Below are 23,009 nucleotides of genomic sequence, written 5' to 3'. Positions count from 1 at the left end.
TCAGGCCTCAAGGAGGCCGGGGTTCTGCAGCATGGTCTGCATCAGGTAAGTGCACCCAAACACTTTCATAATGAGCCTGGCGCCTATGGCGCCAGGACTGACGTTTTCTATGAGCCTGGCGCCATAGGCGCCAGGACGCTGTCCAAAGGGCCCCTATAAGGGGTTGCTGGGACCTTCCCCGGGGACTTGATGTCCGCTTTTGGGGACGCAGGGCCTGAGCCGGCTCCCCGGGAGCGGGCATCGTGACAGCACTCCTCCCCCCCCAAGGCCCCTCCCAAGGTTGTTCCCTCCGGGGGTTTTGGTTTGTTTGGGAAGAGTCGGTGGAATTTCCTGACTAATCGAGGTGCATGCACATGGTCACTGGGTTCCCACGACCTCTCCTGAGGTCCGTACCCCTTCCAATCAATTAGGTAGAAAAGCTTTGACCTAAACATTTTTTAATCTAAAATGTTCTTCACTTCGAATTCGGGTTCCCCATCTATTTGAATAGGTTCTGGAGGTTTGAGTAGTCTGGTTCCGGGTACCACTGGTTTCAGAAGTGACACATGAAAAACAGGGTGAATTCGCATATTAGCTGGTAAATCAAGTTTAACCGCTACTGGGTTAATTATTGCCGTAATAGAATAAGGTCCCAGATATTTTGGGTTAAAAGTACGAGGCCCTTTGAGCGGTAAATGTCTGGTAGCTAACCACACTTGATCCCCAATCTGATACGGAGGTGCTTCACTCCGATGTAGGTCAGCATTCTCCTTGTATTTTCTCTTGGCTTGTTGTAAATGCGTGGTTGCCTCTTTGAAGGCTCGGGTAATGGTAGAATGCAGATGTTCTACTGCGGGCACTCCGAGGTTCTGAGGTGAGTCGAGGTTTGAGGTTCGAGGGTGATGTCCAAACAAGGTATAAAAAGGACTATGGACAGTTCCAGAGTGTACCGAATTATTATATGCGTATTCGGCTATCCAAAGAATGTCTTTCCAGTTGCTTTCAGATTGCTGTAACATACACCGTAAGTACTGCTCAAGGGTCTGATTTGTCCTCTCGGTCTGACCATCGGTCTGAGGGTGGTGACTGGTCGATAATCTTACGTCGATTTGTGCCATTTGACAACATTTGCGCCAGAAGTGGGAAATGAATTGGCTTCCCCGGTCAGAGATTAGTATAGATGGGAATCCATGTAGCCGAAAAATATTTTCGAGAAATTCTTTGGCTAGGACAGAAGCTGAAGGTAAACCTTTCAAAGGAATGAAGTAGGCCATTTTGGAAAACAAATCCACAATTACCAGAATTGTATTGTACCCCGAACAAGGAGGCAAGTCCGTAATAAAATCCATTGATAGGGTGTGCCAGGGTGCTGGCGGTATGTCTAGAGGTTGAAGGAGACCGGCTGGTCTTTTCTTTTGACCTATATTTTGGGCACAAACACCACAGGACATCACAAAAGATTTAACATCTTTTCGCCAAGAGGGCCACCAGAATTGTCGTTTCACCTTTTCCATTGTCTTGGCAATACCGGGGTGTCCCTCTATTAATGTATCATGATAACCTGAAATAACTAGTTCGTGTAAATCCTTGTGCGGCAGGAATAAGCGTCCTTGGTAATAAGGTAAACCATTATCTATGGTAAAGTCTGATCCCTTTTGTATCCAATCCTGTAGGACTGTAGGGTCCAGGAGTTGTTTCACTCTGACTTGAATGTCTTCAAGCGTCTGTAACGAAGTCATGCCTAGAATTCTCTGTTCAGGAATTATTGGTACTGGTTCTGAGTTTGTATCAGATTCTCCCATTCCAATTCGGGATAAGGCGTCTGCTTTGCCGTTCTTGCAGCCAGGTCGATAGGTAATCACGAAATCAAATTCAGCGAAAAACAAAGCCCATCGGAGCTGCCGTGATGACTGAGCCTTGGCGGTTTTCAAATACTGTAAATTCCGGTGATCAGTGATCACCGTGATGGTATGTCGAGCGCCAAGCAGGTAATGCCGCCAGGCTTTAAAAGCCGACTTTATGGCTAACAGTTCTTTGTCAGTGATTGCGTAATTAATCTCTGGTGCCCAGAATTTTGTGGACCAAAATGCTACGGGATGCAGTTGGTTGGTTTCAGGATCTCTTTGAGACAGAACTGCTCCCATGGCTAGGCTGGAAGCGTCAGTTTCGACGACATACGGGAGATCTGGACGTGGGTGTTTAAATATAGGTGCAGAGGTAAACTTAGCTTTTAAATCCTGGAAGGCCTGCTCGGCTTCTTCAGACCATTCAAAACTTTTATTTTTCCTCAAGAGTGCAGTAATGGGTTGTACTATGCGTGAAAATTCCGGGATAAACCTGCGATAGAAATTGGCAAAGCCAAGCATGCTTTGAACCCCTTTTACAGAGCTAGGTGATGGCCATTTGAGGATGGCATCCACTTTTCTTGAGTCCATTCGGACTCCTTTGGGTGTCAGGATGAAATGGAGAAACTCAACTTCTGTGGTATGGAAAACACATTTCTCCAGTTTAGCAAATAGTTTGTGTTGGCGCAGTTTTTCCAGAACTGTCCTAACGTGTTTTCTGTGATCAGATTCCGAAGAGGAGTACACTAGAATGTCATCGATATAGACGACAACACAAACATCGATGAGTTCCCGAAGGACATCATTCATGAAGAATTGGAAGGCAGCAGGCGCATTTCACAACCCGAAAGGCATTACCTGGTATTCGAATAATCCATATTTTGTACGGAAGGCTGTTTTCCATTTGTCGCCTTCTTTTGCTCGCACCAGATGATATGCCCCCCAGAGGTCTAACTTGGTGTATATGCAAGCATCCTTCACCTGGTCAAGGAGTTCAGGAATCAGAGGAAGAGGATAACGGTTTTTAACCGTTATCTGGTTCAATGCGCGGTAATCGATACAAGTTCTAAGGTCGCCTTCTTTTTTAGGCACGAAGAACAAAGCCGAGGATGCCGGGGACTTTGACGGGCGAATAAAACCATTGGCGAGGTATTGATCCAAATATTGTCTCAAATGCAGGTTCTCAGGTTCGGTAAGGGCATAAATCCTGCTACAAGGTGGTTGTGCACCAGGCACCAGATCGATTTGGCAATCGTACGGTCGGTGAGGAGGTAACATGTTGGCCTGTTCCTTTTGGAAGACGTCCTGAACGTCCTGGTATTCCGAAGGTAATTGCATGGAGGCAGAGGTTACAGATGCTAGATTAATCTTCAGGTTTTCTGGGTAGCATGTTTGTGCACAATCCGGGAAGGTTATTCTCTTAGCTCGCCAAGCAATTCGAGGATTATGTGTCTCTAACCAAGGAATTCCAAGAATAACCTGAAACTGTGGAGCCTTGATTACATCAAACACAACTGCCTCCCGATGGCCGTCAGGACCAATAAGAGTCACCCCAGTAGTGGAATGTGTTACCGGTCCAGAGGCAATTTCAGTTCCATCGACTGTGGTGATGACATCTTTGCTGGTTTTAGGACGGAGAGGGAGGTTAACCCTAGAGGCCAATTCACGATCCACATAGTTTCCAATAGCCCCACTATCGATGTATGCCTTTATTGCATGCAACCGTTTAGGCTTTTCTGGATCTACGAGAACCATTGGCACAATGAAATGCGAGGTCTGAGAGTTAGTTTTCAAGCTCGGCAAGCGGACCCCTACGCTTGTCGGGCTGAGTCGTTTCCCGAAACAGAGTCTTCATGGTTTTTATCAGCGGCTCCTACTGCTTTTCGGGGCGGTTTTGCTGGGCAATCTCGTAGAAAGTGTCCAGAGTTCCCACAATAAAGACATAATTTTAACTGCCGCCTCCTTTCACGTTCCTTTTGAGTTAAGGGTTCTTTTACCCCTCCAATTTGCATAGGCTCAGAGACATCAACTCCCTTGGGGTTAGCGTGGGTCTTGACCAACACCCGGGTCTCAAACCTGGACTGATCTGTTTTTCTGTTTTGAAGTCTGTGATCCAATTGGACCACTAAGTCTATATATTCTGTGTATTCTTGGGGCGGATTTACAACTTGGGCCAAGACATCTTTAAGTTCTCCGCGTAGACCTCGATAAAATAACGTGACTCTTTTATCCTCTGGCCATCCCGTTTCCACAATTAGTCTATTAAAGGTTGCAATATAGGATAGGAGGTCCTGATTGCCCTGTCGCAGGGATAGAAGTTCGTCATCCAGAGCCTGCCCCTGAGAGTGTCGAGCAAATAACCTTTCCATGCTTGCTTGAAATCCTTGAAAATCACAGAGAATCAGGTCATCTTGAGTAACCAGTGGAACTGACCAATCGGCAGCGCAGCCGCTGAGATATGACAATACAAAGGCTACTTTGGTCTGATCATTAGGGAAGGCCCCAGGTCTGCATAGGAAGTGCAAACGACACTGATTCATGAATACGGCGAATCGTTTGGGGTTCCCAGCAAAGCGTTCAGGTGGGGCCAGCGGCATGTTTCCAGGTAGATTAATCTGCAGAGGGTTACTGGGAACCACCGGAGCGGGGTTCCCTCCGGAACAGGGTAGAGGAGTTTGTCCAGCTTGACCTTGCAAAGCTGTCTGGCCAGGTCATCAGTTCTTTCCTTTGATATTATTAATTCCCTCTTGAGGGCATTAGTCTCTTGACGAGCGGCATGTACTTCGGCCCGTAATGCTCCCAGTAATTGGGCCAACTGATCAGTCTCAGAAGTTTCCATAGCGCCTGGGTGGGAATTTGTAGGAAGGCTTCGCATTCCGTAACGCTCACCTGACTCCCACGGGGGCGCTGGCCTGGTTCGCGCTGCTGTGACCTTGTCTAAGGTGATGCGCAGGGTTTGGAAGACGGACTGGACCGGGCCCCAGATCTGGCTTGTCTGACTCGCAGAAGTATCCTTCTGTAGGTGAGAATAGGGGGTTAACTGTCTGCGGGGTAATGCAATTGGCCTCCCACTTACCCCTCTCACCCTCCTCAAAACCCTTCTGTGCTTCCCCGTAGCGTCTCACCTTAGGGTCTGGAAGGACGAGCTCTTCATCCTGCTTCTGATGCAGGGGCGCGTTGGTATCCAGTTACGTCACTGGATTTTCAGATGGGTGAGAACCAAACTTGCTTGGCTTCCAGGTAAGTTTTTCTATAAGTGGTTCCCCTTGTGTCCCTGCATTAATGTTCTAATGCTAATGTCTTTTTCCCCATAGGGGCCGGGGTACGGAATGCCGGGGAACAGGCACAAACCCGAGGTGAGCGGTGAAATCCTTGTGGAAATCAGGTAAGTCTTTAATGAGTGTTTTGGTAATGTCTTTTCATTCACTCATTAACGCTGATGTCTTTTTCCCCTTAGGGGCCGGGGTCCGAAAATGCCTGGATGCGGCGCGGACCCGAAATGAAAAGGGAATGACCCAACAGGTAAGTCTTGACATGGAGTTTTAGCTTCCCTTTTCCCTTCTTTCTCTCACCTTTGTTCTTGTCTTTTTCTCCCTAGGCGCGGGGGCGCGACTGCGAATCCGGATGGTCGCTGCTGAACATGGAGGCGCCCTGTAAAGGTGAGTAGAATGCGGCGCTGCAGCGATCGATGCGATGTGCTTTTAAAAATAAATGTCTTCCTTTTCAGGATTGTCGGCAAAATGTCTCTGGGATGCAGATTTAGCGGGTGAGGCCTTTTCCTTCTTCTGTTATCTTGTTCCCTTCCTTTGCAGTTGATTCAGGATGCTGGCAGGTGTGGCAGAAGTCAAGATGCAGGAGCAGACACGGTGAGCGTCCAGCTGCTAGATGCAGAACAACGCGAAGCACGTGTGGCTGATCGGGTGTGGTTTAAATAGCCTTGGAAGAAGTTCCTAGAATGTGTCCTTCCTCCAATCAGGTATGTATCCTTCCCCGACCACGCCCGGGTGGTAAATGAGTCCCACAGGTAAATTAGTTCCTTTCAGGCCTCAAGGAGGCCGGGGTTCTGCAGCATGGTCTGCATCAGGTAAGTGCACCCAAACACTTTCATAATGAACCTGGCGCCTATGGCGCCAGGACTGACGTTTTCTATGAGCCTGGCGCCATAGGCGCCAGGACGCTGTCCAAAGGGCGCCTATAAGGGGTTGCTGGGACCTTCCCTGGGGACTTGATGTCTGCTTTTGGGGACGCAGGGCCTGAGCCGGCTCCCCGGGAGCGGGCATCGTGACAGCAGTGCAATTTCATCCAATTGTAAGAAATTGACTGTAGGGAACATTTTGTCTCAGTGCTACAGGGTGAAAGCTTTGGAAGTGCAAGATCGTATGTATGTCCATAGATTTTCGAAATAAGCTAACCCTTAGTGTGCCATCACACACTTTGAGGAACAAATCTAGAACGGGAATCATAGAGTTGTTTTTGGATGTTGTAAATTTGAGATTAGAGTTCAGAGAGTTAATCCAAATAAAAAACTCATCGATGTTTCCCAACCGGGTGTCTCATATGAGACAAACACCCATATGAGAAAAACATAATTTATGTATCTTTTGAAAATCTGAATGGCAGGGAAAAAGGGATATGTTAGAGTCAGAATGTAAATAACTTCAGATTTTGCCATATAGAGGTTGGCCAAATTTGGGGCAAATGCTGCCCCCATGGCCATCCCCTTGGTCTGAAGTTAAAAGTGGTTCTTAAAGCAGAAATAATTCTTACCGAGCATGAGGTCCAAAAGTTCCAAAATGAAATTAGTGGGCACATTGTGTGGCATCTCTCTACTGTCCAAAGAATCTCTACATACTCGCAAAGCCTCCTCTTGGGGGATGTATTATAAAGATTCCACATCCAATATAACCCGAAAATCAATGTCTGGATTGAATGGTAAATCTTCGACTAGGTTGATGATGTCTCTGGAATCCAAGAGAAAGGAGGGTGTGGACATGGCTAAAGGCTTTAGAAAAAAACCAATATATATGCCCAAAGACTCCAGAATGGTGCCACATAAGGAAAAAATCGGTCATCCCGGAGGATTGGCCAGATCCTTATGCCATTTGTAAAACAGGGTCCTACTATTAAAGGGACTGAGAACGCCATCTTCTTTGTCCATGAGGAATCCAGCTTCTTGCCCTGAGCAATGATCTTAATGATGGAGACTTCGATAGAAACTAAGTAGTCTCCGGGTAGAAAGGTATACCAGTCTGCTTGACCCACAATCTTAAATACTTCTCTGTCATATTTTTTGCTGTCCTTGAAGACAATTCGTCCACCTTTATTGGCTGTTTTGATCACAATATTGGGATCTGAGTGCAAGGACTGGAAAATTGCTTTTCTCTTGTGACCAAAATGATATGATGGAATGAGTTGTTCATGTTTATAGATATTATCTAAGCCTTTGAGCACTGCTTTCTCTAATATGAGCACCAGTTTCGTGTTGTTGTTGGGGGGGAAAAAGGTAGTTTAAGTACTGAACGGAGTAAAACCAGTATGAGCTGTGTCAGATTCAGTCTTCAAAAAATTCATGTAACCTCACTTTTCAAAGGAATTGTCGGAGTTGCATCTCTAAAGACATGTTTGGTACCTGTTTAATGGGAACAAATGAGAGACCTAGTTCTAATATAGAAACTTCTTCCTTAGTGAGCCTTCACGAAGACCGATTGAAAACCAGAGAGTGTACAGGTACCTTCTGTATGCTCTCCTCCTTGTTTGAAACGTGTCTAGTTGTGATGGGGGCTCTGTTGGTGGAGGAAACTTTTCGGGAATTGTTACTTCTCCTCTCCTCCTGCCTTTTTGTTGAGAACAACCTCTTCCCAAAAAACGAATGCCTTTATCCTCTCCTCTGAAAGTTGCCACCTTCTCAATAAGGACCAAATTCCTGATCTGACCCTGACGAGTCTGAAAAGGTGACCCATCTTTTCTTATATCCTGATGGGAACGCCTTATTCTGCGAATACCCTGCACCCCAGGACATTTGGCCAATATAGTCAGCTTGTGAGTATGGATAAACCTTTTCTTTGTCAAATCTCACTTCAGTCCTTTTTTAGTTTATCCATTTATTTTGCAGTCAATGATTTTACAAATTCATCCTGTTTCTGGGTGAGTTCTAGTTTTTCGTTGGCATTTTGGATATCAGTGTCTTTAAGGAACACCATTTCTGCCATGTCCAGTTCTTATTTGATCTTATCACTGTCTTTGAGTGTGGTATTGATGGTTCCTACTGCATTTCATCACAATTTGGGAGAAGCAGCACATATATTCTGTATCATATGGTTCAGTTACAAACCTGTAAGCCCACAGGATGACATTTTCTTGTAAATATTGCTTGCGCAGGTGACTGTGCGTAAGAGCACAGAATTGTTTCTTTTTTAATCTTACCAATCCATCACTAGTGATTTTGGTGTTAACTATATCGATGTGGAGGGATTCAAAAAACAATGGTCCACTGATGGCATCAGCCGGCTGCTCATCAGAAAGCGACAACCCCTCCATGGTAAACCAAAGTGAGGTGTGACCAAGGGGCAACACAACACGAGCACCTACTCGGCTGAAAACCTGGGCAAAAACAAATAACAGAAGGTAGGTAATCCCCTCAAGCCTTCATACCAATAATAAGAAAAAAGAAGCTAATGTGGTGTGTGGAGGAGGACAGCTATGCAAGAGTACTTTCAATAGGGCGTGTGTAGGCCAGGGACGTCATTTAGGGGTCGCTAGAGGTCGCAACTGTGACCTCTGAGGTCCCCCTTGCTACCCCTGTGATCTCCCTTGCTACCCCTAAAAATGTTTTTTTAAAGTACTTTTTTTTGTAATGCAAGCTCCTTGGCTGTGGCCAGCACCATGCGGCTCTTTACTTCTGGAAAGGCTGGCTTTCTATTTCAGGAGCAGGGGTGCCACAAGTCTAACACTTTTAGCACTGACCCTAAATAAGAAAGAATAGGAATATCAAATAATGTGTCTTTCTAGAATTCTATACAATAATTGCTAGACTCATTAAAGACTCAGTCTAGACTCATTAAAGGTTTATTTCAGGCACACTTCAGGGGTTGAGTCACTGATTTAGTCTGTTCTTAAACACCTCAACTCAGCCTTTCATCCTTCTGAGGTCGATAAATGAGTACCAACACAGGTTAGGTGATATTGGGTGTATATTGATTCTATATAAAGTGCTTAAGCGTAAGTGCTATCATTATCATTTGGTCATGGAAGTCTGCTTGCGTTCACAGTAATTTGGTAATATGGGCCTATACACACTGATTTTAATGACACGTATGGCGATCCATTCTTGTATGAAACGTACATCACATTATAGTGATATCGTAACCATATTTTTCATAGTGTACTTAGGAACAATGCTATGTGATGCCACTTCCTGTTTTGTCAAGGGGTGAAAGGTTGTGTTCCATTGCTTCCCGCGATATCACTTTGGGGTGGGGTCAAATGACATCACTTCCTGTGATGTCATCAGAGGTGAAGGGTCGTGTGATGTCACTTCCGCTACCCCTGGCATTATGGTGAAATGACGTCCCTGGTGTAGGCAGACAGCTATGTAAGAGTACTTTCAATAGGGCGTGTGCAGGCAGACCGCTATGTAAGAGTACTTTCAATAGGGCTTGTGTAGGCAGACAGCTATGTAAAGTACTTTCAATAGGGGCTGTGCAGGAACTCAGCTATGTAAGAGTACTTTCAATAGGGTGTGTGCAGGCGGACCGCTATGTAAGAGTAATTTCAGTATGGTGTGTGCAGGCGGACCGCTATGTAAGAGTACTTTCAATAGGGGGTGTGCAGGTGGACATCTATGTTAGAGTACTTTCAAAGTGTTCCCAAGTGATGCTACAAAAAGTAGCTATCTATTAGTGTTCAAATTTCAATGTAGGAGAAGACCATTTGCTGCTTGCAATTTATTGAGCACAATGGGTACAAGTATCCACATGATGAATGCAGTTTGCATCATTAAACAACATATATAAAATGCAACGTGCTGGAAACATGTCGTAAAAAATACACACAATACAAACACGGAATTAAATCAAGGAAGTACGACAAGAAACAAAAGTCAAGAAATGCACAAGGAAGTCAAAAAACAAATCAGCAGATGCAAAAAAAAACAGTCCAGTCTATTAGCTGAGACAACACACCGTAAAGACAGTTGTCAAGACCACCGTTCTAGCAGGAGGTTAATGAGGCCTGGTCTTCACCGGACCTTAACTGCCTGCCGCACATGAGGGAGCGTGGGCAACACTTGGCACCAGTTCTAACGATTGCCCTTGGCGACTGTTTATTAAAGGGCTGCTTACATATGTATCTTTGTCAAGATGAAAGACTGTTTTCTCGACCGTGGCAGGAATCTTGCTCTGCAAGTTTATTTAGTTACCTCCTGTGTCCCAAATTCAGTCAGAGAGGGGAATGGCGTGAAATGTGCTGTACGCATAAGTCCTTGCAAAAGGTGCTTTCACTCCCACATTGGCATCTTGCTGTAGACCAGGGGTGCACAACTGATTTTGACAGAGGGCCGAAAGTACCTTACATGAGGCCTATAGTGTGCCGAAGAGTAAATGTGGGCGGGGCGGTAGGCGGGGCATGGCAGGAGGCTTTTTAAACCCCCTATTTGTACTAAACACATGGAAAAAGAATGTTTTTGAGGGGTAACGATTTTTATTTGCATTTCAAACTTACATTTTTTACTACACATTTTCCATTGTTATAATTTATTTCTATTTAGTTATTGTATCTCGCCTGTTTAATTAACTTACATATATTTTTTTGACCCTAGATTGGACATGACGTTATTTTGGACTGCTACAGTTTGCTATTTGGGTTGCCCAAGAGGAGTATGGCCTTCGTTGAGTCAGGTTTCCTCAAAAAGCCAAAGATGAACATCTCCTAACTGTGCCTGTTTTAGCTTTATTATTGGGTTCACTCTTGGCGTGCAACACTATGCCCCATGGCTCCCACCCCCAACCAAACAATATGCCCCATGGCCCCCTCACCCCCAACCAAACACTATGCCCCATGGCCCCCTCACCCCCAAGCAAACACTATGCCCCATGGCCCCCTCACCCCCAACCAAACACTAGGCCCCATGTCGCTCACCCCCAACCAAACGCTATGCCCCATGGCCCCCTCACCCCCAAACACTATGCCCCATGTCCCTCACCCCCAACCAAACACTATGCCCCATGGCCCCCTCACCCCCAACCAAACACTATGCCCTATGGCCCCCTCACTCCCAAACAAACACTATGCCCCATGGCCCCCTTACACCCAACCAAACACAATGCCCTACGGCCCCCTCACCCCCAACCAAACACTATGCGCCATGTCCCCCTCACCCCCAACCAAACACTATGCCCCATGTCCCTCATCCCCAACCAAACACTATGCCCCATGTCCCTCCTCCCCAACCAAACACTATGTCCCATGGCCCTCTCACCCCCAACCAAACACTATGCCTCATGTCCCTCACCCCCAACCAAACACTATGCCCCATGGCCCCCTTACACCCAACCAAACATGCCCCATGGCACCCTCACCCCCAACCAAACACTATGCCCCGTGGCTCCCTCACCCCCAACCAAACACTATGCCCCAGGGCCCCCTTACCCCCAACCAAACACTATGCCCTATGGCCCCCTCACCCCCAACCAAACACTATGCCCCATGGCCCCCTCACCCCCAACCAAACACTATGCCCCATGTCCTTTACCCCCAACCAAACGCTATGCCTCATGGCCCCCTTACACCCAACCAAACACAATGCCCTATGGCCCCCTGACCCCCAACCAAACACTATGCCCCATGGCCCCCTCACACCCAACCAAACACTATGACCCATGGCCCCCTCACACCCAACCAAACACTATGACCCATGGCCCCCTCACACCCAACCAAACACAATGCCCTATGGCCCCCTCAGCCCCAACCAAACACTATGCCCCATGGCCACCTCACACCCAACCAAACACTATGACCCATGGCCCCCTCACACCCAACCAAACACAATGCCCTATGGCCCCCTCACCCCCAACCAAACACTATGCCCTATGGCCCCCTCACCCCCAACCGAACACTATGCCCCATGTCCCTCACCCCCAACCAAACACAATGCCCCATGGCCCCATGTCCCTCACCCCCAACCAAACACAATGCCCCATGGCCCCCTCACACCCAACCAAACACTATGCCCCATGGCCCCCTCACCCCCAACCAAACACTACGCCCCATGGCACCCTCACCCCCAACCAAACATTATGCCCCATGGCCCCCTCACCCCCAACCAAACCCCCCACCCCCCAAATCAGCACACAAACCAGCACCAATACAGACCCGAAGCCCCACCCCCAACTCAGCACACATACAAACATGCACCTATAAAGACCCGAACCCCCCACCCCCCCAACTCCAAACCCCCCACCCCCCAACTCAGTGCACACACACTCTCAAGCATGCACCCATATAGACCCGAACCCCCCACCCCCAACTCGGCACACACACACACAAACATGCACCCATACAGACCCGAACACCCCACCCCCCAAATCAGCACACTCTCAAACAAGCACCCATACAGACCCGAACCCCCACCCCCCAACTCAGCACACACACAAACATGCACCCATAAAGACCCGAACCGTCCACCCCCCCAACTCCAAACCCCTCACCCCCCAACTCAGCACACACACTCTCAAGCATGCACCCATACAGACTTGAACCCCCCACCCCCCAACTCAGCACACACACAAGCATGCACCCATACAGACCCGAACCTCCGAACCCCCCAAATCAGCACACTCTCAAACAAGCACCCATACAGACCCGAACCCCCACCCCCGAACTCAGCACACACACAAACATGCACCCATAAAGACCCAAACCCCCCACTCCCCAACTCCAAAACCCCCACACCCAACCCAGCGCACACACACACTCTCAAGCATGCACCCATACAGACCTGAACCCCCCACCCCCCAACTCAGCACACACACAAGCATGCACCCATACAGACCCGAACCCCCCACGCCCCCAAATCAGCACACTCTCAAACAAGCACCCATACAGACCCGAACCCCCACCCCCCAACTCAGCACACACACTCTCAAGAATGCACCCATACAGACCCGAACCCCCACCCCCCAACTCAGCACACAAAAAACATTCAAATCAAAACATTCATGCACATCTGACAACCCCCACACCCCCGCATCTCACCATACACACAAAAAACATTCAAATCCAAACATTCATACACATCCGACACACACCCCCACCCCCGCATCTCAACATACACACAAAATACATTCAAATCCAAACATTCATACACATCCGACAAACCCCCCACCCCCGCATCTCAACATACACACAAAATGCATTAAAATCCAAACATCCCTACACATCCGACACACCCCCTGCACCCCCGCTCTCCACATACACACAAAATACATTCAAATCCAAACATTCATACACATCCGACAAACCCCCCAACCCCGCATCTCAACATACACACAAAATACATTCAAATCCAAACATTCACACACATCCGACACATCCCCCCCATCCTCATCGCAACATACACACACAAACATAAAGCAAAACAAACCCGACACACAAACACAAACAGACCACTTACCGGAGACGTGCTGGAAGGCAGGCAGGTAAGCGGCAGGTAAGCTGGAATCGTACTACGGCTGGCGTGGTCCAAGGCTGAAATGCCTTCCGGCATCAAGCCTTATGGACCACGCCAGCCGTAGTGCTGGCCCTCCATTGGTGCAGCACACATGCACTATGTGGCTCGTAGGAGCGACGTGGTGCGTGTGTGTGCTGAGCCAATGAGGGCCAGTGTTTTGTCCGGCCTGGAAGACAACAAAGACTTTCCTAATGGAGGGCGGCCACAGGCCGCCCTCCATTAGGAAAGTCTTTGTGCCTCGCGGCCCGTACAAAAGAGCATGGCGGGCCGCAACTGGCCCGCGGGCCGTATGTTGTGCACCCATGCTGTAGACGCTCATTTACCTTCTCTTCCTTTCCCCCAATTCTTGGTTGTTTTTCATTTATCACTTGTTTCTTTTCTTTCACCGCTTAGCCTTTCTTTCTTTCCCTCTACCTCCGATTAACTTTGGGTCATCACGCGTTTAGCAGCAACCCTTAAATGCGGCGGTAGCTCTGTGCTGGGGTAAATCCGCTGCGAATTTGCTGATTTTCGGCGCAATTACTGCACAGTAATTCCGCCGGCGGTAGTCGCGCCGAAAATTCCCCATTGGGCCCAATTGGGTATGGGGAACTCCTGTTCCGCCAAACCCGTGATCTGGCGGTAGCGCTATTAGCGTGGGTGGCATCCCGGCGGGAATACCGCCAGGATATCGCCCAACTCATGATGAGGCCCAAAGCCCTCCTTCACGGTTTGTCTAATTTTATCTGTTGTACTGTTTTACTGTTTTCTGCACATACTTGCATGAATCTTTTTTCATTCAATTATCAGCCAGACCACCTTCTGATGGCTCTACCCTCTTTTATGATGGCTGTTCTCTGTGTGTGTACTACTGCACCGTATGTCTGCGTACCTATCAGTGTGTAGCTGTCTGAGTCATCCGTGGAATGAGTGTAGAGATACAAGATGGTGCAATAGTCCAGGGAAGTTAGATGGGACGTGTGTAGGAAGCATGGAGTTTGGACACGCCCCCTAGTCAGGTGGCCAAACACAAGATCCTCGCAGGGAAATCAGTATGTGAACATTGCCCCATGGCTGACATTGAGGACACATAAAGGGCAAAACAGAAGGATGTTCACAACTGTGGGTTTATTAGGGGCTGTGTACAAATTGGGCCAACATAAATACGAGGGATTCTGAAGTTGTGCGTTTGGTTCTTGCCCAAGGTGTGATCAGTGTTATAGAAAACATATAAAAACGAAGTGTATTTCGAGGAAGTTAACTGTGTACAAACACAAATCCTCACTGTTCTCTGTTAGCCCGAGCGTTATCTTCCTGTGGCTTAACTCTATGCCAAAACAGTTGTGGAACATACAGTTCCACTGAAGCAAAGAAAAGGTTTCGGGTAAAATGTTTCTCACAATTCCTGTTCATGAAGGTGGGTTATACAATTCACTTTAGCCAAACGAAAAGTTCAAAGATAACGATGCCTCTCACGATTCCTATTGTGGCTTCCCTTGGTCTCCCTCCTGTCGGTCTCAACAAACAGTCTCTAGTCTTTATAACATCTGTGGAAAAGGCCTTGTGTGGCTAGGGGACAGCAGAGAGCCCCCTCCGCCCAGGCCTCAAGACTGCATCAGAGCGGTTATAGGTCAAAGGATCGACAACTAAAGGATCGAATGGTGAAAGGGTCGACACCAAAGGGCCGAAAAAACAAAAGGATCGAAATTTTTTTTTTTTGTACATTTTTTTTTTTTTACATTTTTTGTTTTTGTTTTGGGGGGTCCCCCCCCCCAAACCCCTGTTTTTTGTGGTAAAAACCACTTTTTTTCCCTAAACGAAAACCCAAAAAGAAAAATGTAATTTAAAAAAAAAAAAATGCAATCCATTTGTTTTCGGTCCTTTGGTGTCGATCATTTGACCATTCGACCCTTTGTAGTCGACCCTTTGACCGGACACGCATCAGAGCCTGGTGGTTGCTGGGCAGTCAGCAGTGGCCTGGAGCTGATGTGGCCAATGCCAGGGGGACACTTTACTTTTACTTTACTTTAATTATTTGTAATGCTCAACCGTGGAACTTGGGGCATAAGGGCATGGACAGAGGCAAACAAAAACATGAAAAAAAAGGTGCATGTCACCTGCTGGGCAGGCTAACAGGCGTTATCCGTATCATAGAAGGTGGTTTAGTAGAACATCCATGTCTTCAGCCCTTTCTTAAAAACGGTCAATGACACAGGAAGACGGGAGGTTTTCCTTGAGTGTAAATGGGTTTCGTCAGGGCTGTAACGGCTTTGCCCCTCTAGGCCTCTAACATTCTCTTCTCCTTGTCACTCCCCCATCACTTGTTTCCCCACCCGCCTCCTGCTCTTCTCCTGCACCCATCCACCTGATCTTCTCCTGCTTCTCCCCACTAGTCTCCTAACTACTCACCAAACTGCTTTCAGCACCTCCTTCGAGCTTCACCAACTTGTGCCAACCACCTGCCACAACTGTCTCCAAACACCCACCTCTTTTTTATCTTCCTCTACTACCACCTCTTGTTGCTCCTCACACCTTCTCTTCCTTCCTGTTGGTTTCCAAGTCCTCTGCTTCTCTCAGTAATACCTTGATTATGTGGTGTTTCTTCTCTGACACCCACCCTCTTCCTCATGCACCTGTTTGGATCATTATGGCCCAACCGTAATTGAGTTGTTCTCCCTCCTTGGCTGATATCCTTTCACATCTTTCATTGCTGAGCCTTCTGGGTGCTACTCCCTAACCTCCTTGTGTTGGCAGCTCCAAGCCCTCTGGATTAATCTCCAATCTGTCTCCAGTGTGGTTCTCTCTCTTTTCAGCTGTCTGTGCTGTTCCAAACCTCTCGGCCTTGCATGTTGCAACTCTGTAGGTCCTTCTGTATCCCAGCTTTTTGGCCACGCTATCTCGAGCTATCTTGGCTTTCCACCTTCCCACCTTCTGGGCCTACTTGCTTTGACCCCTCTGTGTTGACTTTTTTTCCTGGTCTGTCCTCCAGGCTTCTAGCCCTTCCTTACCATAGTCTCCCAGGTCTGTGTTCGGACCTCCTGCCTCCTGCTTATCTGCCTGGGTCTCCACTCTAGTGTAGAGGAGGTCCCAAATAAAGCCTGCACTCCAATCATCCATTTTGAAGTTCCAGGAATGTTCACACCAAGATATGTGACGTATGATGAGCAAATAAACCGGCAGAGAGCCGCGATAGGGCTCTGCCCAGTGCCTATCAGAAGAGCAGCACCTATTGAAGTACCAATACCAAGAAAACCATGGACAGTAAGGTATCCATTAAGAAAACCCTACCAACAAATGAAACAAAATGAAGATTGCCCAAGTACAGTCCCGGAAGAAACCAAAAAGATCTTAATGGAAGACGAATGGTGATGTCACAAGGACCCGGACTGACTTGCAGATAGAAGAAATGACAACCAGAGAATGACACACAGAGATGAAATGCCATGAAGGAGGATATCGTGAACCTAAAGTTAAAGGACGATGTCGAAATGCAAAGAATTTTAAAGCTGTAAGCAAAATGAAGATAGTCGACCAGTTTACACCTGTAAATATGCTTGGAACTGCAAGAAAGCTAAGAAAAGAGTGTGGCTTGTTATGCTCAGTAGAAGAATAGTGCGGCAAGCGCCATGATACATGATCTACCTCAAACAAAGCACAGTATTATAAGTGTATTTCTACTTTGCACAAAATGCAGAATCAACCCAGGTTAATAAAGGCCAAATGAGAAAGATTCAGATTTAGCAAAACGAGAAGAGACCGCTGAATCGAAATTCCACAGAGGCAACTCGTGCCAGGACAGCCAAGGTCATACTAATAAAAGAGGCGAACAGTAGCTACATCTAATTGAAACTGAGAACAGAATATCCTGCCTCTGAAAGGTCGAGATAAGAAGACGTAGGCAGGTGGCGGGCTAAATGAGAATCAAATGCACAAATTGAGAGAAAAGAGACAAATCCACGGTGTAGGAATCCCGTGACCAGCCGAGCAAGAAAAGTGAGGGTTCACACCTATGCTTGGCACCTGACCAGGCAGGAGATATCAGAACTTTTCCAGATAGAAGATGCACTCTCGAGGCCAACCACAGTGAACTAATTGACACATGGATACTAAAGTGATGATTGATTGTAACCATAATCGAAGGAAGGCCGGGTAACTAAGGGGCACTCCGCACCTGGCCGACCATTCTGCGTGCTGCTAAGCGAAGTGGAAAAGTATGCATGGGGTTGGTGCCAACCCAATCACAATGGACCAAATAATCTAGGGTCCTATAGTTAGTAGAACCAATGAGACGTCGTACTTTTAGCGACATCTACAGTAGTCATTTTCGAAGGAAGGGCTTAGTCGCCCACCTGACAGTGTTAACCCAATCCTCTCACTCCACTCCGTTACCATATACAGATATAGTACCTATAGTAAAGTTACCTTTTCCTAACCAATAGAAATGCATATTAACTTTTGAGTGTTACACGTCAATGATGATGAGTTTTGAGTATAAATGTTACAACTTGTATGAAGTTTCTTTGGAGTTTGAAGCGAGAAGGACAATTGCATCACTGCTGATATCCATGACTCCCCATTTTCTGTACTTGTCATTAAACTGACTCCCTTTGCCAAACCATTGAGTTTTCCATATTGATTGGTGTTGGAGTAATGAATCTGCACCCCGATCCATCTCAAGGGTGCTGCTATCTCATCTTAAAGTACTTCTCAGCAAGCATCAGCTCTATGGGCTGGCCGGGGGTCTCGGAGTACACTGGCATCCAACTTCCAACTCATCCTCCAGCTACTTTTGCTCTCCTCTTGAACTGCCTTTGAATGACCATGTCCTCCTAACTCCAACAGTATTTCTGCCACAGCCGTTCATTTCATAGGGCTTTGGTCCTATCTTTCAGACTCAGCTGTGGTATCTGGGATTGGGATTGGTTGTTGGGCTCAGCTCCTGGGAATGGCTTACAGAACTGATATGGGCTTGGGATTGTCTTGTCTCTCCCCTTGGACATCTTGGCCCTGCCTTCACGCTTCTTGCTGAGTGAGAGAATGTGGGTGTGTCTCCTCAGGCAGTTGGTGTGCGGATTGGCTGGTGATTCCCACCCTTCAGGATGGCTTCCAGTTCTGATGTGAGACTTGAGCTGGCTAGTCTCTACTTTGGCTGGTCCTCTCTCTGGCTGTTACACCCTGACACTGCCCCCAGGTGAACACCCTCAGCGTATCTGTTCTTATCTGTATGAGTATGGAGACCATTTCCAATCTTTAGCTGACTGCCACTTGACTTTCCTGTCCTAGTTCCATGGTCTTCCTCTGTAGGGTTATATAGGATTCTTGCATCCACACAAGGGAAGTCAATCATTTATCTCTCTCACTCCTTCCCACACCCTGGCCCTGTGTTCCAGCTTCTGTCTGGGATAAGATAAGAGCACTCAGCTGTGTCTCCACTGTGAGCCAGTGTATGAGTTTGCTGGTGAGCCTCACCATTCAGGATGGCTTTGAGTTGTGATGGTGCACTTGGGAAGAGGGGGATGGCTGGCTGGGATATTGGGAGGGATTGCTGGGACTTTGTAGGCGGGGGAGATTGCAGGGGGATGGCTAGTCCCTCCTATCTCTGGTTGTCACACTGTACCCCTGTCACCAGGATAAACTCCCGCAGCTTATCTGCTCTTCACTTGATGACAGCTCCACACTCCATATGACCGCTGCTCCTCAATTATTTTAAATGGGCGTCTAAGGTAAGGTGGCTATATGACCAGCCCCTAATCTCCACGTGTGGCACAGTGAGGTTTTCCAGGGGATTCTCTGTTTGACCCGCTCACCCTGACCGGCAATCCCCAGGCCAAGCATTGCATGGTATTTTGTGCCATCCAGCCCCTTGGTGTCCTCACCAATCACCAATGAGGTCGGGCAGGGGCCTTCGCAGCATGCTGGGGAATACTATACATAGTCATTATCATAATAATGTTTACTGGTGTAAATTGAGGTAGTTTGGACACAAGCCATTGGAAGAGAGAACAGATGTGAAATGTGCCCAAGAAGATTAGTTGAGCGTAGTATGCTTGCATTGCAGCGCACTGGTGCTGGAATGAGAATGAGGAAATCGATCGAATTTGGAATGGATGCAGATGGAGGGTAGCGGTTGAAGGCGGGTGAAGTAACTCGCTGCACTGTTGATGGGGCAAATATGTAAGGAGAAGCTGAATTAAACGCAGTACCTTATTCCCAAATTGACTCCATCCTGTTACTTCAATTGGATGAGGTATTACACATAGCGAAAGGAGTAGAGCACACAAATAGATGTTTGAACGCTCTTGGAAAAAAAGTACAAAAGTGCAAACTGTTGAATGGAAAAAGTACGAAATAAAGTGAGTTGGTGGCTGCTGTTGCCACCAGCCCCAAGTTCCAAGCCAGAATGAGGTCAACTATTCAACATGCCAAGCAAACATAATTTAAAGGAACCGTCACACACAAGGGACGTTTCAGGTTGTGACTCGTTAGGTCTCTTTGCGACCAGTTGGTGCTGCTTGAAGGCAAATGCATAAGATGCAAGAGAAAGGACATTTGACCAAGTGTTGTAGGACGGGCACGATAAATATAATTGAGTCATACAATCACTCTGAGGAAGCTATGTTTGTAGTTGGTGATGATGAAGAGTTGGATGGTCCACAGGATATCGTGCTCATTGATGGGCATGAGTGGACATGATGATTGACTCTGGGGTGGAATTTACTCTTCTTCCGAGGAAGACATTTGAGGTCTTGTTCCCAGGCAAACAACTGTTGGAGGTGGACGCTAACCATCACACCTATGGAGGGTGCAAACATTTACTTAATCGGATGGTTTAAAGGAAATGTTGAGTTCAAAGGGAGAGTAGCTCCAGGGAAGATATGGCAATGAAAGAGGGCCAGTTCCTCTGTTAATTTGGCTTCAACAGAAGACGCTGGAAATGTTAGTATACCTGTGGCACTGAATGTGTTATGCAGTGGTGCTGATGAATTGCAAAAACAGATATTCAGTAAAAAGGCAGGTTGTCTAAAAGGTTTTCTGCATCAAATCTGTCTTGTTGAAGGCTCCATACCGGTGGTGCATAAGGTCAGCAATGATCCCATCGCTGTAAGGGATAAGTAAAGAAAGAACTACTGAGGCTCGAACAAGATGGTATCATTGAAAGAATTGAGTCATCTGAATGGGTGTCCTCCTTGTGGTTCTGGCAAAGCTGGTTGGCAAGCAAAGGCTATGTGTTGCTCTCCGATCACTTAACAGATGTGTAATATGCGATCTCCCCCTCTCCCAAACATAACAGAAACATTGTCCACGTTGCGTGAAGCAGAAGTGTTTTCTTCTTTAGACCTCACCTCGACCTATCATCAAATGAGACTTCATCCTAGCTCCAAAGAGCTTACAGCATTTATCTCACCTGAGAACCTGTTCCAATTGTGTGAAAGTCATTTGGTCTTGTATCAGAGGCACCCATGTTTCAGAGAATTATGCACGGTATTTTAAAGGACAAAACGGGTGGTATGTGTCCAAGACGATGGGCCTCATTACGACCCTGGCGGAACGGGTTAACGGGTGCCGCAAAAGGATGCAGACCCGTTAAACCCGTTCCGCCACATTACAAGGTCCCCTCGTGGGACACGGTAATCACGCCTGGTAACCAGGCGTGCTTACCGGGTCCCACGAGGGGAAGAGGGAGAAAACAACGGGCCAACTCGTAATCGGGCCATTGTTTGCTCCCTCACCCATTCCCATTCAGCCCTATAAAGGGCTGAATGGGAATGGGGAATGGCCCGGTAAGTCCTCATTCTGGTAACCCGGAGGCTATTTCGGCGCCAGCCATGCCGCCAATAGCGGCATGGCTACCGCCAAGGTCGTAATGAGGACCGATGTGTTAGTGTTTGGCATAGAACAAAGGTCTCATGATGAAAGGCTACAACGAGTGATGAAAGCACTAGAAGAATGTGGTTTAAAACTGAGCAAGGATAACTTGTGAAATACTTGTGTATAGGCGCGCTATAAGTGCCATATCCTATCATATCATAAGTGTAGGTTCACTCAGAAAGAGATTGATTATTGGGGCCTCACAGTGTCTGCAGATGTTATTAACGTGAGACAGAAATTAGCCCACAATGTCAGGAGTGCTGCAGAACCACGAAGCAAGGACGAACTGCGCTCTTTCTGGGCATGGCCGAGAATTACTCAAAATATATGCCACATTTTTCCAATAAGATAGTGAACATGAGAGCACTTCTTAAAGATTGCACAACGTATGAGTGAAATCCCTTATGTGCTGGGGATTGTGAAGTGTTCAAATCAGCTTTGGAGTCAACACCATCTTTAAAGAACTTCAAGATGGGGCGGAAGTCCATCATTTCTACAGATGCCAGTAATACGAGCTTAGGAGCTACATTTACACAAGTTGAGGATGGCAAAGTATATGTCATAGCTTTTGTATCACGTCTCCTAAAGGGGGCAGCAATCAATTAATCCACCATTGAAAAAGAACTGCAAACAATCAAATGTACAGTAGAGAAGTTCAAAACATTTTGTGTGGGGATCGACATTTGTAATACAGACTGATCACAAGCCCTTGAGTGAGACTTTGCAGAAGAAGGGCCTGGACGGAGAATCTTCAAGCATAAGGAGATGAGTAAGATCTGTGCAGGAATGTGACTTTGATGTACAATATGATCCTAGAAAGAAGGATATACCTGCCGACTGTTTGTCACGTATAATCACGAGTCGAGGAGAAGAAGAAGATAAAGAAGAGAATTGTGTGTTGAGTGTGGAACAAAGGATAGTCTCAAAAGATGAGTGGATGGTCCGTATGGATGATGATGACGTCTTAAGAAAAGTGGTAGGAAAACTAGAAGGAGGGACCCAAGTTAAACATGATGTAGCTGGTACGAACATAGAAGGTTTGTGGATGAGTTACATGTGGCTGGTGGGTATCTATTGAGGGGTGACAGGATTTTACCTCCATTTAGTGCTAGGAAGAGAGTTGTGGTAATAGCTCATGACGGCCTTCAGGGTATCACTAAAACCAAATAGGCTGTGTGCTGTGAGTTATGGTGGCCTTGTTGCAACCTACAAATAGAGAAAGCTGTGAGGAATTGTCTTTCTTGTGTGTTTAGTGGGAAGACACTAATGCCTAGAGAAATTCCCATGACACTAGTACGTGCACCACAAATGAAGCACAAAAGGTTAGGGATGGACATTGAGGGTCCTATTCAAAGTAAAAGAGTATCCAAGTATTGTATAGTTTTGGTGAACATGTTACTAAATGGGTGGAGGTGAAGATCACAGGAGTATGATGAAATATGTAATTGGATTTATGGAGAAAGTATTCAAGCTTGAAGGGAGTCCCTGTGAGGTTTGGACTGACAAAGGTGTGCAGTTTAAGTCCAGTTTTATGTGCAATTATCGCTTGGAAAGTGGGATTGAGCACAAGTGTAATGCTGTTTCTCATCCCCAGGCCAATGGTGTTGCCAAGA

At 47.0% G+C, this 23,009-nt stretch overlaps 1 protein-coding gene across 1 annotated transcript in view; it reads left to right on the top strand.

Moving 5' to 3' along the window:
• IFNLR1 (interferon lambda receptor 1) overlaps window positions 1-23,009 on the top strand; it is a 425,551-nt gene that overhangs the window by 96,483 nt on the left and 306,059 nt on the right. The window lies entirely within an intron of this gene.

Source organism: Ambystoma mexicanum, chromosome 11, assembly GCF_040938575.1.
Source record: "Ambystoma mexicanum isolate Mex_15411 chromosome 11, UKY_AmexF1_1, whole genome shotgun sequence".
Taxonomy (NCBI): Eukaryota; Metazoa; Chordata; class Amphibia; order Caudata; family Ambystomatidae; genus Ambystoma; species Ambystoma mexicanum.
This window is presented reverse-complemented; position numbering and strand designations above follow the sequence as displayed.